The sequence below is a fragment of the Scyliorhinus canicula genome, chromosome 17 (assembly GCF_902713615.1).
Source record: "Scyliorhinus canicula chromosome 17, sScyCan1.1, whole genome shotgun sequence".
NCBI lineage: Eukaryota > Metazoa > Chordata > Chondrichthyes > Carcharhiniformes > Scyliorhinidae > Scyliorhinus > Scyliorhinus canicula.
The window spans coordinates 26,045,667-26,060,896 of record NC_052162.1 but is presented as its reverse complement, the minus strand read 5'-3'; the positions used below and the strand labels follow the sequence as shown (position 1 = coordinate 26,060,896).

The window sequence follows — 15,230 nt, the reverse complement described above, 5'->3', positions numbered from 1 at the left end:
TACTAAAAACAGATTTTACATTGAAGTGAGTGGATTTTTATAACATATTCATGCAGCTCATTGGAATGTGGCTGGTACTGACTTTATTCAGCATGTTAAGCATCAGAAACTGGATAATTTGGCAACAATATATGCTTGGGTTAGGATTTTGTACTTAAATATTATTCTTGGAACACAAATTCTATACAATAGGAATGAATGAAAAGTGGTTTGGTATCTTGGAATTCCATGTTTTAATCCAATATGTATTTATTTAAAGTGAACTACAGCATACCCTGGCATGCATACTCCTGAGTGAAATGCATAGATTGTACAATGAACTTAGTCCCCGTGTCACTGAAATGCTTAGATTACAATAAAATTGACTGTTCTTGAGGACTGTTCTGGGATAAAGATCCCATTTCGAAATGAGGTCACTGAAGCTCAAACTAAAACATTCACAAAGTTAGCATTCATAACCCGAATGTAAAATAATCGTTCCTCAAATTTGAAAAACCAAAACACATTTGGTCTAAAAACACAAAGGGAAAAGCCCTTGCTGAAGCTATTAGACTAACTTTGTAGGTTTTCTGCGCGGCGGGTTTTAAGCTCAGAGGTTTTATTTCGTTTTCAAGATTAATTCTAAGCGGAGATTTAATTGCTTCTGACAAGTGCATACCTCACAAGGAATTTATTTCCCCCGATGCTTTAAAGGAAAAGACATTTTGCCAGCCAAATGAAGGTTCAATAGCAAACCCCAGGGCCTAACTGCTACAAAGAAAAAAATAGTGTACCTTATCAATTTGTAGATAGAAAAGCAATTTCAGTCAATCGACTGGATTCAGATTCCTGGGGAGCGGACATCAGCACATTCAATGCAAAAATATTTCAGCCAATTAAAGAGCAGCTGGGAATGTTTGGTCCTTTTAAGTGGCCTGTACCCACTGTTTGTGAAGTTTTGTGAAACAGTGAAAGCAGATGTGAACAGCACAATTTACTCATCCAAAGTGCACAAAAAAGTACTACTAGTAACATAGGAATAGGAGCCTGTTCCACCATTGTGTGCGATTAAGTCTGATCGGCAACCTAACCCTGTTAGAGCTGCCTATGGCCCATTTGGTTAATATCGTTGGATAAAAGATATCCATCAATCACAGATTTGAAACTTACAATAGATTTAGTATCAATTTTCATTTATGGAAGAGAGTTCCAAACTTCTACATGTGCAAGTGTTTCCCAATTTCATTCCAGAAAGGTCAGGCTCTTGTTTCTAAGAGTATGACACCTTGCTCTAGACCCCCAAACCATAAGACCGTAAGACATCGGAGCAGAATTAGGCCACTCGGCCCATCGAGTCTGCTCCGCCATTCAATCATAGTTGATATTTTTCTCATCCCCATTCTCCTGCCTTCTCCCCATAACCCCTGATCCCCTTATTGATCAAGAACCTATCTATCTCTGTTTTAAAAACACTCAGTGATTTGGCCTCCATAGTCTTCTGCAGCAAAAAGTTCCACAGGTTCACCATCCTCTGGCTGAAGGAATTCCTCCTCATCTCTGTTTTGAAGGATCGGCCCTTTAGTCTGAGATGGTGTCCTCTGATTCTAGTTTTTCCTACAAGTGGAAACATCCTCTCCACAGCCAATCTATCCAGGCCATGCCGTAGCCTGTAAGTTTCAATAAGATCCCCCCTCATCCTTCTAAACTCCAACGAGTACAGACCCAGAGTCCTCAACCGTTCCTCATACGACAAGCTCTTCATTCCAGGGATCATTCTTGGGAACCTCCTCTGGACCCTTTCCAAGGCCAGCACATCCTTCCTTAGATACGGGGACCAGAGCTCCTCACAACTATTCAAATGGGGTCTGCCCAGAGCCTTATATAGCCTCGGAAGTCTGGTCTTATATTCTAGCCCTCTCAAACTAGCAGAAAGAGGCCAGAATTATCTGGCCTTTGGGATTCTCTTTACCCACTGGCAGCGCACTCTGCCGGTTCCCCGTGGGTTGGGCTTCAACAGGAAATCGCATTGACAAGCAGCGGGCAGAGAGATTCCCGGGGCACCACCGAGAAACACGGGGCTGTGGGGCCGGGAAGTCCCGCCCATAGTTTCTCTCCGTCCGCTTCATCTGTTCCCCTGGAAATCGTGAAAACTGCCATCAAATCGCTCCTTAACCATCTAAATTTCAGGCAATCAGACCAGATGCTATGTTTCAAAATCTATGCAGAAGCTCTGAAGCCTCTATCGCGATGGAATAGATACCTGCCAGGTGAGTGGCAATGTGCCCCTCGGGTGCACTACATTCCCATCCTACATACACGAAAGAAAATTAATTAAGCCACCACAAACCAATTCAAAAATGCAGGTGGGATTCTCCACCCCACACTGCCAGCAGGTGCAGAGCTTAATTGGGGAATGAGGGCGACAATGGGCGTGATTTCACAGGTAAAACAGAGTCCCATTTTGGGCAAGTTTAGCAAGGTTTTTCTTGGTGCTTGCAGCGTCAAGCGGGTAGTTGTTTTTAAATTTCTCCCCGATCTCTGGACCCCCGCTCAGACTCACCACCACAGCCTCCATACCACCCAACCCCCCCAATTTACCTGTGAGGGGTCCTCAAGCCTCCCGTCACCCCACCTCACAAGGGCAGGGCACCCCCTGGCCTGATCCCTGGCAGTGCCAATATGGCATCCAGGCACCCTGCTGTGCCCTGTCAGCTTGGCAGTACCAAGGTGCCTGGATGCCAGCAGGAGTGCCAGGATATCATCCTGCCCGACCACCCAGGGTCCTCCGACGGCCTGGGAGGCCCCCCCCCCCCCCCCCCCCCCGCAAGGCCTGTTACACCTTCTCCACATTTGTGTCGGCCTGTGCTAAATGGCACCATGGCGAGGTCTCCCAGGTACAGGCGGTCGATAGAATCATAGAATCTTTATAGTGCAGAAGGAGGCCATTCGGCCCATTGAGTTAGCACCGATCATCCAAAGGAGCACACTACCGAGGCCCGCTCCTCCTCCTTATCCCCGTATCCTCACCTAACCTTTTGGATACTGAGGGTCAATTTAGTCCACCTAACCTGCACGTCTTGGGACTGTGGGAGGAAACCGGAGCACCCGGAGGAAACCCACGCAGACACAGGGAGGATTGCAAGCTGCACACAGGCAGTCAGCCGAGGTCAGAATCGAACCCGTCACTGTGAGGCAGCAGTGGTAACCAGTGTGCCACCAGGCCACCCCAATCCCGAGCCTAAGGAGGATGCAGCACAGACGTGCTAAGGTGAGCCTAACTACTCACTTAAATATGCAAACCTTGATCCTGACCAGGATCTGGTTAGATCTCGCGAGTTATCCCACACGTCGCAAATCCCGCGAGTGGCTTCTCGCCACATTTACCGGCCTAGCCGCTTCCCAAGTCAGGCGTGGTGAGGCCATTCCATTTGGCACAATGCTGTATCCCTATCTCCAACTCCCAGCTACCCTGGATCTCCTGCTGAAAGCAAGTGATTACAGAATCATCTCACACAGTCACCACCTGTACAAATTAGCATGACTGTCATAGAAACAAACCACTAAACAAAATTCGATAAATAGCAAGAAAGAAAAATGCTCACAAATTGTTTGGCGTGCAGCGTCTGGAGGAAGTGGCTGAGGCTGAAATGGGGGCCTGGATTCTCCGCTCCCCGACTCCAAAATCGCTTTCAGCGGCGGGGCGGAGAATCCGTTTTGGCATCGAAATCGGAAGCAAGCGGCAGTTTTTTAATTCTCTGCCCCCCCCGGAAAATCAGCGTACCCGTGGAGTACGCTACGCTGAGTATCCACCGCCTCAGGCCATTGCCTGAGACCCGCCCCACGTTGCCCCGTCCCCCGACTGGCCGAATTCCCGATGGCATGGACCTCTCATGGTCCCACCATCCGGGATCCTCACGTGGTGGGTGTGGTCTCAGTCCGGGACCACCACAGTCGTGGGAGGGCCGATCGGCGGGCAGGGGGTGCTTCATTCGGGGCTGGGAACAATGTGTGCGGGCAATCCGGGGTGCGCGGGCGGCCGATGTAGGGCACTATTTTTCCGGTTTAGGTCTGAGGGCTGAGTCAGCCATGGAGCACGGCACACCCGCTGAAGGTCACCACCTTGCCCATGCATGGCCTCTGACCCGGAAGTGCTGGGGGCTGTATCAGCAGCTAGAGCTGCGAGCTCTAAGATGGATGCCTGGTAGCCCCCAGCAAGACGGTGGATCTGTGGCCCTTTGACTACAGTTTCCCTGGAGCAAATGACCACAGTTTTCATGATGGCGTGGGGACTTTGTGCCAAAAATGGAGAATCCAGCCCTGGATGTTCTCTAATAGGGTAATGAATGCTGCATAACAATTCTAAAATATGCTATGACTTAAAATTGTCTAGTCATTACTGCAGCAGTCCAACAACCCGAGAGGTTGTGAGTTCAAATCCCATATTTGCAAGTTGTGAAAATTAATTAAATAAATCTGGTCATCTAACCAGAAAAAAATATCCATTAAAGCTGCTGGAATGTTGTAAAAACCCAAGTGGTTCTTTAAAGTCCGTTAGAGTGGTGTTATATTTTCAGGGGCTTTACTTTTACTCAGTATAAGCAAAGGGTAACCAGGTTGCCACACCATCATTTACATAACCAGTTGTCAGAGTTTATTGCAGGGGTATGGCTAAGGTGGAAGAGAGGAAAATCTCCCAAGTGCCTCTGATGATGTCACCATCACTTAGCACCATGTCCATGGACGGGGTGTTACCTTCAGGATTGGGATGGCCTGGTTCAGAGTGCCATTGCTGCAGTCTGTCTTTTAAACGCACCCCTTTGGTGCAACATTTAGCCTCCTGGCTTCTCACACTGCTGAGTTCTACCTGTGTCCCCTAAATGCTCATCTGGGAGCTCACCCAGGCCACCCCTCTGGACACCCTCATACCCAGCAGTATCATGAAGGGGGCGGATGTGGCCAAACTCAATCAGTGGCCCGAAAGGGAAAAAGCTGGAAAATCTCAGCAAGTCTGGCAGCATCTGTAGGGAGGGAAAAGAGCTAACGTTTCGAGTCCGCTGACTCTTTGTCAAAGCTAACAGACAGAGAAAGTGGGAAATATTTATACTGTGGAGTGAGAATGAAAGATGAGTCATAGCCACAGAAACCCAGGGAAACCGGGTGCTAATGACCACAGATGTGAAGGGGAAAGAGTGTTAATGGCCCACCAGGTGTTGGCACTCCTCAGAAATGCTGCAGAGGAAGCAGGGGATCAGCAGAGCTCACCGCAATCAGGACACCGGCATCGTGGACTTTGGAGCCTTCCCTGGTTCTCTGGCCCTCTCAGGGCAGAGGCCTCATCAATGCCCTCCATCCCTCCCTATCACCAGCTCTCTCCCCTGGTCAGGCTGGCAGTGCTGACTGCCCCCGCCACCGACTCTCAGGCACTGTTCAGGAAGCAGGTTTGAGTCTGCGACCCAACCATGGGGATTATTTAACTCACTGAATTTAAATTCCCCAGATGCTATGGTGGGATTTGAACTCATGTCGCCTCGATCATTGGTTCAAGCTTCTGGATTACCGGTCCAGTGTTCTGGCTGAACTAACAAAGCAAAAGCCTTCCCCCTGTGCGAGGCATACAGCTCGGTTGTGAAATGCGAGTGCACAATCTCAGTTCAGTTTTTCACAGCTTCTACACACAACTGCCCAACATTTAGCATTAATTTGGCAATCTTACTGAAAGTTGTAAAGGTAGAAAAAGGAAAATTAATCAAGCTGCAGAAAGAATGCTCAGTGGGGTTGAGGTTAAGGTGTATTGTTAGGACAGTCTGCTCCCAGTCTGTAGCACGGTAGCACATCGGTTAGCACTGTTGCTCCAGGGTCCCAGGGTCGATTCCCCGCTGGGTCATTGTGCGGAGTCTGCATGTTCCCCCTGTGTCTGCGTAGGTTTCCTCCGGGTGCTCCGGTTTCCTCCCACAAGTCCCGAAAGACGGGCTTGTTAGGCGAATTGGACATTCTGAATTCTCCCTCAGTGTACCCGAACAGGTGCTGGAATGTGGCGATGAGGGGCTTTTCACAGTAACTTCATTGCAGTGTTAATGTGAGCCTACTTGTGACAATAAAGATTGTTATACTTAAGCTTGGACTGCTCATTGCTGATGCCGAATGTTTTAAAATATTGTACTCTTCCCCACTCATATCAACAACTTTATTATTATGAAAACACCAGAATAAAAAATGACAGATCCCATGTTATTTATTTTCTGTTTTGGTCGTATTACATGCAAGTGTCAGGCACCCAAACCTTCATAGAACTCATCCCAGGGCATGCAGCCAATTTCATTCAACATTTAGCAGACATCAACATTATGTCCCAAAGTCACGAGTGAGCATATTGATTCCAAAGTGTTGAAGTTCTCACCAGTAAAATACATCCAGTCACAGAATGGAAGGGTCGAGGTCACAACATGCTAATGTTTCAAATAACTGAATCCGCAGAGAGATATTTCCAGGAATCTCTTGATATCATGTTGCAATCCTGCACTCCTCACTTTCCTCTTTCTCAGTCAAAAATCTCACATTTTCCATTGGGAGAGGAGACAAACTGCAAATGCCGAAACTCTGGAATAAAAACAGAAAAGATTGACAATACACAATAGCTCAGACAGTATCAGAAAGCTGTAAGTGAAGGGTCAAGCTCCAAATGGAAAACGATTCAACCATGGCCTGGTTTATTTCTGATCTTTTGATAACGCCTGCCCTTTATGGTCCTTCATTGCTTCCTCTGTCAAGATTTCCTGGCCTGGAATTGATGATAGTAATATCAGCGAGGCTGTCAGTACTTGCTATTATTACTGTGTTACATTGACAGCAACTTCTGGTGTCCTCATTTTGTGCAGTTAAATAAGGAAATCTGGAAGTTGTTGCCAGAGACACCAATTTCCTCTCAGGTGCACGGCCGCTGTCTTTACAGATCCAATTGATGCAGAATCAGGATTTGGCGTGAACTTAAATTCTCTACTCCTGCTTAAGGACAATAAAAAGATCATCCTTATTCACGTATTCACGGGAGACAGTGAGTTTTTAACAGCGTTTCAAGCCATAATTACTGATGAACAGCGTCACCGGTCTGGAAAATCAATATAACTTTCTTTATCATTCACCTTTGCACTAATTTCAGGAGGAGTAGAGCGAGGGGTCAAATTGGTTTATTTACCCCCTACTGTGGCACACAAAACAACCATCCCAGACCAGGACTATTGGGAACTGCCGGTCCAGGTTTGGGAGCGACATTTACAGGGCCCAATAATGAGTCCCAGCAAGGCCGGCCCCAGCCCACTCACTCTATGAGGCCCACAGGGACATCAATCAGCAAGGTCCCGTGGTCCTCATGAGGGTTATCACATCCCCCCCCTCTCAAGTCTGAATCAGCCCCCTCACTACCATGGTGATGAGGTCTCTTCCTTCGCTGGCACAAGGCCTCGAGTCGGTAGCAGGTGGAGCTGGATCGAGGGGAATGAAGAGGTCCGGGGTTCACCGCTTCCTTTTTGAGCTCCGAAGGGCCACAGATGGAGGCTTGTCTTCGGTGAAGACCTCTGTGGGAGGGCCAACCTCCTCAGTTTCGATTCAGACTGTGAAGCTTCATCATTGGGGGGAACAACCCTCGGATCCCCCGTAGGCTGAGTCCCCTTTGCCAGAGGTAGTTGCAACCGGAGTCAAGGGCGTAGTTTCTGCTGAAGTCATCTCTGCTGGAGTGAATTCCCTACTTCTCAGGTGACCAAGGTGTTTTTCCACGGCCTTCCTTTGGACTTTGACTTTGTAAGAAACCAGACCAATCTTTTCAAGCATGATGCACGGTGGCATAATGGTTAGCACTGCTACCTCACAGTGCCAGGCACCCGAGTTCGATTCAGGCCTCGGGTGACTGTGTGGAGTTTGCACTTTCTCCCCGTGTCTGCGTGGGTTTCCTACGGGTGCTCCGGTTTCCTCCCCCAGTCCAAAGATGTGCAGGTTGGGTGGATTGGCTTTGCTAAATTGGCCCTTAGTGTCGAAAGGTTAGGTGGGGTTACTGGGATAGGGCGGGGGGGAATTAGGTCTAGGTCGAGTCCTCTTTTTGGAGGGACGGTGCAGACTTGATGAGCTGAATGGCCTCCTTCTTCACTGTAAGAATTCTATGATTCCTGGGATCCAATGGGAACCATCTCCAAAGTTCCACACAAAGATGGCACCTCCTGTTCTGAAGGTAGCTTCGGGTCTTCTGGTGTCGGAGCTCCTGCTTTGACTCTATCTCCCACCCTCCTCCCCACATCGCCCCATTAACAATTCAACTGGTGTGACTCCCATCGTCGTGTGTGGCATGGTTCCATAATCATAGAGGAATTGGGCCAATCTGGTATCCACGGAACCAGCAGGCTGTCTCTTCATTCCAGGTTGGAAGTTTGAACTTCCCCTCCAGCCAGGCCATGAGACGATGGATGGTTTGGAGCAATTCGGATGTGTTTAATACTGTTCGACTTTACGAATGCCTGAAATTCTGCAGTGGTAAAGATGGATACAAGAACCTCTGGCATGCCCAGGGTACCAAAACTTTTCCAGAGTCTTTCTATTGTTGCATGCAAAGTCGTGGGGGACATATGATGTACCTATAACCATTTTGAGTGGGCATCGACCATAATAAGCGGCATCGATCCTAAGAATAGGCCAGCAATGTCCACGTGCACCCAACCCATGGTCCTCCTGGCCATTCCCATGGGTGCAAAGAGGAAGAAGGTGGGAGCTTCTGGTTCTCCTGGCATAAGGCACACTGCTTCACCAGATTCTCAATGTATTATCAAGCCCGGGCCACCAGATGCAGCTTCTTGCTAGCACTTTGGTCTTGGACACCCGGGGGGGGGAATTACTTTACCTGTTTAAAAAGGCCCAGCAGGAGTTTATGGTCTGTTACAATTGTGAAATGTCAGGCGTAGATATATGGGTGGAATTTCTTCAACCCAGAAATAACAGCCAATCCTCCCTTTTCGATTTCAGAATAGCGTCTTTCCGTGTCTGCCATGGTTCTGGATGCTTATGCTATAGATTTCTCGGTGCCATCGTCCATCGATGGGAAGGGACTGCCTCTACCTCACATAGAGAGGCAGCACATGTTAATATCCATTCTATCTTCGGGTCATAATGAGTCAGGATGTTTGATGATAGTAACTGCTGCTTCCCCTTCACGAAGCCTGCTTCACCCTGCTTCACCCTGCTTCACCCTGCTGCTTCACCCTGTAGTGCCTGCCACGACCACTTATAGTTTTTTAATGGTCTGTGCATGGGTGACAATTAAGTGGCCAAGTTTGATATCAATGGGCAGCACGGTGGCCTAGTGGTTAGCACAACCGCCTCACGGCGCTGAGGTCCCAGGTTCGATCCCGGCTCTGGGTCACTGTCCGTGTGGAGTTTGCACATTCTCCCCGTGTCTGCGTGGGTTTCGCCCCCACAACCCAAAAAAATGTGCAGAGTAGGTGGATTGGCCACGCTAAATTGCCCCTTAATTGGAAAAAATAATTGGGTAATCTAAATTTAAAAAAAAAAAGTTTGATATCAATTTGCCATATCAGTTTATGAGGCCTAGGAAAGATTTTAATTCTGTTGTATTTTGCGGAGTTGGCCTTTGATGGCCTTAATTTTATCCTCCATGCGGTGGACGCATTTTTTATTGACTCGGCAGATCGCTTTGCCTGCCTGCAGCACACATTTTCTCATTTGAGACAGACACCAGCGACAGAAAATAATCTCAACAACACCTCTGGGTTTGCTCGCTGCTCTTTGTCTGTGGCTGCCGTGATGAGTACGTTGTCCAAGTACACTGCCACCTTAGATAACCTTGGAGAATGTTCGCCATCTCGTGTTGAAAAATGGCGCAGGCCAATGAGACTCTGAAGGGCAGGCTTGTGTATTCATATAAACCTTTATGGGTTTAGCTCAGTTGGCTGGCCAGCTGGTTTGTGATGCAGAGTGAGGCCAACAGCGTGGGTTCAATTCCTGTACCGGCTGAGGTTACTCATGAGGCCTTCTCAACCTTTCCCCTAACCTGAGGTCTTCCTTCAGGTTAAATCACCTCCAGTCAGCTCTCCCCCTTAAAGGAGAAAGCAGCCTATGATCATCTGGGACTATGGTGACGTTACTTACTAAGTGAAGTGTATGGGGCTGGCCATGCCCTGAAATATTTGGGTAGGGCGGCGTGGTCCACATAAATCTTTGCCCTTGCTCCTTTTATTCTACCAAGGCCTTCTTGGAATACCTTGGAGTATTTGCCAATGGCATTGCACAGTCCACTCGTTCCTGGTTTAAAAATTTGCAGCCAGTCCAGATGGATTTTCCGGTGCCAGTTTCTGCCCAAGAAGACCTGGTCCTCATTCTAGGGAGGGGAGTCAGGCCATCTGCTGCCCATTAGTAATTGGGGTCATAGTGGTCCCCTTCATTTTCAAAGATTCCCCTCTATACATAGCCAACCTGGCCCTGGTGTCTCGCAGGCCTAGGGGCAAGATGCTCATCCGGAGATGCTGGAATGTCTGTTCTCCGATGGTGGAGACGGCAGCTGCGGTATCCACCTCCATTGTTCAGGAATGGCCATTGACCATTATAACCATTATCTTTATTGGGGCATCGTCGCCACGGGGAGATCAATCAGCGATCCCCCAAGTTCCTCTCGAGGGCTATCACACCCTCCATGTGTTTATCTATCCTCTCCCTTAAATTCACCTCAGCTATCCCATGAGTAGCAAGTTCCACATTCTCAACAATCCCTTGATAAGGCTAAATCGCTGGCTTTTAAAGCAGACCAAGCGGGTCAGCAGCACGGTTCGATTCCCGTACCAGCCTCCCCGGACAGGCGCCGGAATGTGGCGACTAGGGGCTTTTCACAGTAACTTCATTGAAGCCTACTCGTGACAATAAGCGATTTTCATTTCATTATTCAGGATTTCTTGTTGGATTTATTAATAACTTTCTTATATTTATGACCCCTGGGTTTGGATTCCCCACCAGCAGCAATAGTTTTGCTGCATTTATGCTATTGAATCCCCCCATAATGTTAAAGATCTCTATCAGGTCACCCTTCAACTTGCCTTGTTCTAGAGTAAAGATCCCCTGTCTCTGCCGTCTTCCTGCTCGTGATAACCATTCTGTTCTGGTGTCATGCTTGTAAATAACTTTTGCACATTCTCCAGTGCCTCTATAGTCTTATGTAACATGAAGATCAAGACTGTGCACAGAACTCTGACGGTTATGCTCTTTGCAGCGGTAAGCTCCCTCCATTTGGAGCCCCGTGCTTTGTATCTCTCATGAGACTGGGCCCAAGATGGTGGGCTCTCATGGACAATGATGGAAGGGTGGAAATACTTTCCTGGAACAATACTAAAGAGTAGATTCCAGGTCGGAGTCATTTCCTTCTTACATTCTTTTCTAACTATGGGAATGACGTAGCCACCTCAACGTTTCCCGTGAAAATTCTAATCAGTTCAACAATTCTCAATTCGGGTCGATGACCTTTCATCAGAACTGAAGAAAGATGGGGCGAGGTTGAATGCTTAGAGACGGCATCCCACGCCTCAGCATAAATATCGGGGGGGGGGGGGGGGGGGGGCTGCCTCCAGATGGCCCGCTCACTTTCAGTTTTCAGCTGTTGGCCGAAATTCTCCGCCACCCGCCACTGGTAACGGGGTTCCCGATGTGGCAGAGAATCAGGTCTCAGTAGTTAGAATGCCAACTGGGCCGGGAATTGCTCTGAATTCATGGCAGCAGACTGCTGGACAATTTGCCTATCCTGACTCGCTCAGCGAATAGCCTCCCAACGGGAACACAAATCGCACACAATGCAGTCCCAGCGCCAACACGTCTCCCAAACAGAGAATTCTACCCCTGATGGTTCTCAGCAGAGGGTTAGGCAAGACTTAAGGTTCAGATATAAAAACAGAAAATGCTGGGCAGACAGCATCAGTGAAGAGAAGCGGAGTTAACATTTCAGGCCGTGATGAGCCACATCATTCTCTTCGTGCATTTGGAGGTGCCTAAACTGTGGCTTTTCCCAAATTGCGTGTACGGTCCCTGCACTGATAGCAATGAAATGTAGCACTACGGGGCATAAGTGTAAGTCCAGATCAGAACAGTAATAATTATACTTGAAGAAAGTTATTCAGTAGATTGGATCGAGTTATAAAGTACAGAAGAGGGATAAATGTTGACTCATGTAAACCCAAACTGTGACTGGTTTATGCCATTCTGATGCCATTCACCAATTTGTCTTGCCGTAAACCATTGCTCAGTAATTGTTTCTGTTTTCCACCACATGTCCCAGTGCTAATGGTAAATAATTCTGAAGTAATGTCTTAATTTTAAAAGTCCACTCTTGTGTATCTGAAAATAAATGTAGGTAAAATTCATTAATTCGTAAAATTGTTGCGTTACGCGTGACCCAGACTTAATCCATGGTTATTTTGTCACGGTGAGGGGTAATTCTAATTGGGTTTGATGCCTCCTGGGTTTGCTGCCTTTGGGGTTACGAAGCAGGGAAAACATCGAGAAGGTTCATTGCGCTGCTGAAATGTTTGGGCATTGGGGAAAGACAGAATCAAGCTCAGCTGTATCCATTCTCTACCTTCTACAATGAACTATCCCACTGACAGCCACTGGCCAGACTCACACATTAAGAGCGGCCATGTTGGCAAAGATGAAGCTCATTCTCAGGAAACTATAATTTAACGTGCCTTCAGCAGGGGGAAAGCAGGGGAGGTGAATTTTTCTGTTGGTGCTGAATGACAGGACGCAGTCTTGGAACGTTAATGTTCTAATGAGTGATTTATATCAGTTTAATATGCTGGATATTCAAACTAACCTCAGTGCTTCCAATTGCGCAGTATAAAAATGAGAACAAATGTTCTTGTCTGTGTGGGGACCTGGCATCAAACGGGTGTGGCAGATTCCTGCCCAGATTGACGAAAGAAGATGACCCCACTGATTATTTTTGGTGGTCAGCTTAATGTTAATATTTACAGTGAAGCTCATGGTGGGGCTGGTTTAGCACACGGCTATATCGCTGGCTTTGAAAGCAGACCAAGGCAGGCCGGCAGCACGATTCAATTCCCGTACCAGCCTCCCCGAACAGGCGCCAGAATGTGGCGACTAGGGGCTTTTCACAGTAACTTCATTTGAAGCCTACTTGTGACAATAAGCAGTTTTAAGGGGCTCATTTAGCACAGGGCTAAATCGTTGGCTTTTAAAGAAGACCAAGGCAGGCCAGCAACATGGTTCAATTCCCGTACCAGCCTCCCCGAATGGAGGCCGGAATGTGGCTTTTCACAGTAACTTCATTGAAGCCTACTTATGACAATAAGCGATTTTCATTTCATTTCATTTCATGGTGCAATTTGGGCCTCTTAGTGGGATTGGAGGCGCAGCATATCCAACACCTCTGTGAGTTACCCCTCAAGAGAGGCTGGTATTAGGAGTGGCTAATGTTGAAAATCTGGCACTTCGGCAGCAAAATCCTTAATGTGGAGCTCATTATGTGAGATCGAGGTAATTATGAGGAACTAAGACCTCAGTCTGTACATTTCATTTATAAACTATATAGACATAAGCTCATTCCTATCTCAAAATATTTCAAACTGGGCAACGACCCAAAATGGCTGAATCTATGGGGGTGTTTTGCGCCCACGTGTGCTGTCAGCGAGAACGGCTAACATAGGTGCAAAATGTCACGAGAATAGGGAAAGGTGGTTCTCGCCAGCGAGATCGCGTTTCCAGATTTTCCACCTGCCTCACTGATGACGCAAGAGGTCCATACCCACAAAGGGTAAGAACCTCATTATAATACCTGCAAAATCATTATAATGTAATTAATGAGCACCCCGCTCACCCCGTGTTGCCCCCTCACCATCACATCGGTGAGGTTTAGAACAGGTACATGAAGGCATGAATCAGTCAAGAGGATCTCCCCTGGGGCCCAAAGGTAAGTACAGTGCCTGAGGCGGGGGAAAGGGGCAGACTGGCACAAGTTGACACTGTCAACCTGGCACAGCCAACCTGTGCCTAGAACAGTGCAGGAGTGGTACGTCTGAGAGCCCATGGTAGGGGTTCCCCTGACGTGTTAGGTAGCATTGATGGTTGTGAGGGGGCGGAGTGCTCCTGCGACTGCAGTGATGGGGGAGGGGGCATGAAGAAAGTGGGGAGAGTGCCTCCGAGACTGCGGTGAGGGTGGAAAGTGCCCCCAAGACTTCTGTGGTGGGAGGGTGTGTCGCCACGATGCCCAGAAGGTGGGAGAAGGAGAAGTGGGGGGGCCCGATGTTGGCATTGGGGTGGGAGTGCCTTCATGTTGACATTGTGGTGAGGGTACCCCGATGTTCTTTTTCACAGTGTCGGAAAATCTGGACTAAAAACAAGGCTGTGCAGCTGGAGAGCTAACCTCCGGTTTTCAGTCAGAGCCTGACACTCTGAAAAATATGGGAAAACTCCGCCCAACAAAAGATATTCCGCCCAACAAAAGAAATTACCTGGCAGTATTGGGTAAACCCACAGGTCCTTATCCCTGAATCAACACAGATCAAATTAAAAGAGAACTGTACAAATGCCATCTGCTTTTCATAACCTAAGCTGGCCAATAGGAGTCTGATCGTCTGTTAAGACAAAGGGCTCTGCGACCTCCCTTTCGATGCTTAATATTTGAGGCCTTTAGCAATCTCAGGGTCCCAGATGAGGGACACACATCCTTTGCTAAAGACAATGTGGAGATGAGAGGCATGTGACATGGGCCTTTGTCTTGTGAAAGCAGTAATATTGCCTTGCTGAACTGCAACGTCTCAGTCTGCTTTTTTTTATCATCTGACTGGCAACCTCCCAGCTCTGCCCTAGGTTTGACACCTGGACCCATCTGCACTGTTTCTGCTGGAAATTCTGTACCAGCGCCTACAACACCGATTCATTTCTGTGTGCCCATCTCATCGTGTGATGTCAGCAACACTAGACAAGACTAATTATACAGCATTGGTTTTCAACCTGCCAACCGCCCTGAAGGAATACCTCATTGGACTTTAATTCCACACTCTGGAACCCGCGTGAACCAATATTAATTTTCTCTGTGGCCTCTGCACTGTAAGTCCTCCTTTTTTCTACCCATCTCTTTACTACAGGAGGGTCAAGGCAACATTGCAACCCTACTTCTGCATTTTGAGTGTGTGCCAATAAACAAACCCTTTGAGTTCACCCTATCCCAAGTTCGGTGTAGAGTTATTAATAGA

General features: G+C 47.8%; 1 long non-coding RNA gene across 1 annotated transcript in view; it reads right to left on the bottom strand.

Annotated features, from left to right (window-relative positions):
* Positions 1 to 6,193: 6,193 nt before the first annotated feature.
* Positions 6,194 to 15,230, bottom strand: part of LOC119952346 — a 47,748-nt gene continuing 38,711 nt past the window's right edge. The window contains exon 2 of the long non-coding RNA XR_005457835.1: positions 6,194 to 6,576. This is a non-coding gene — a long non-coding RNA (uncharacterized LOC119952346). The remainder of the gene's footprint in view (positions 6,577 to 15,230) is intronic.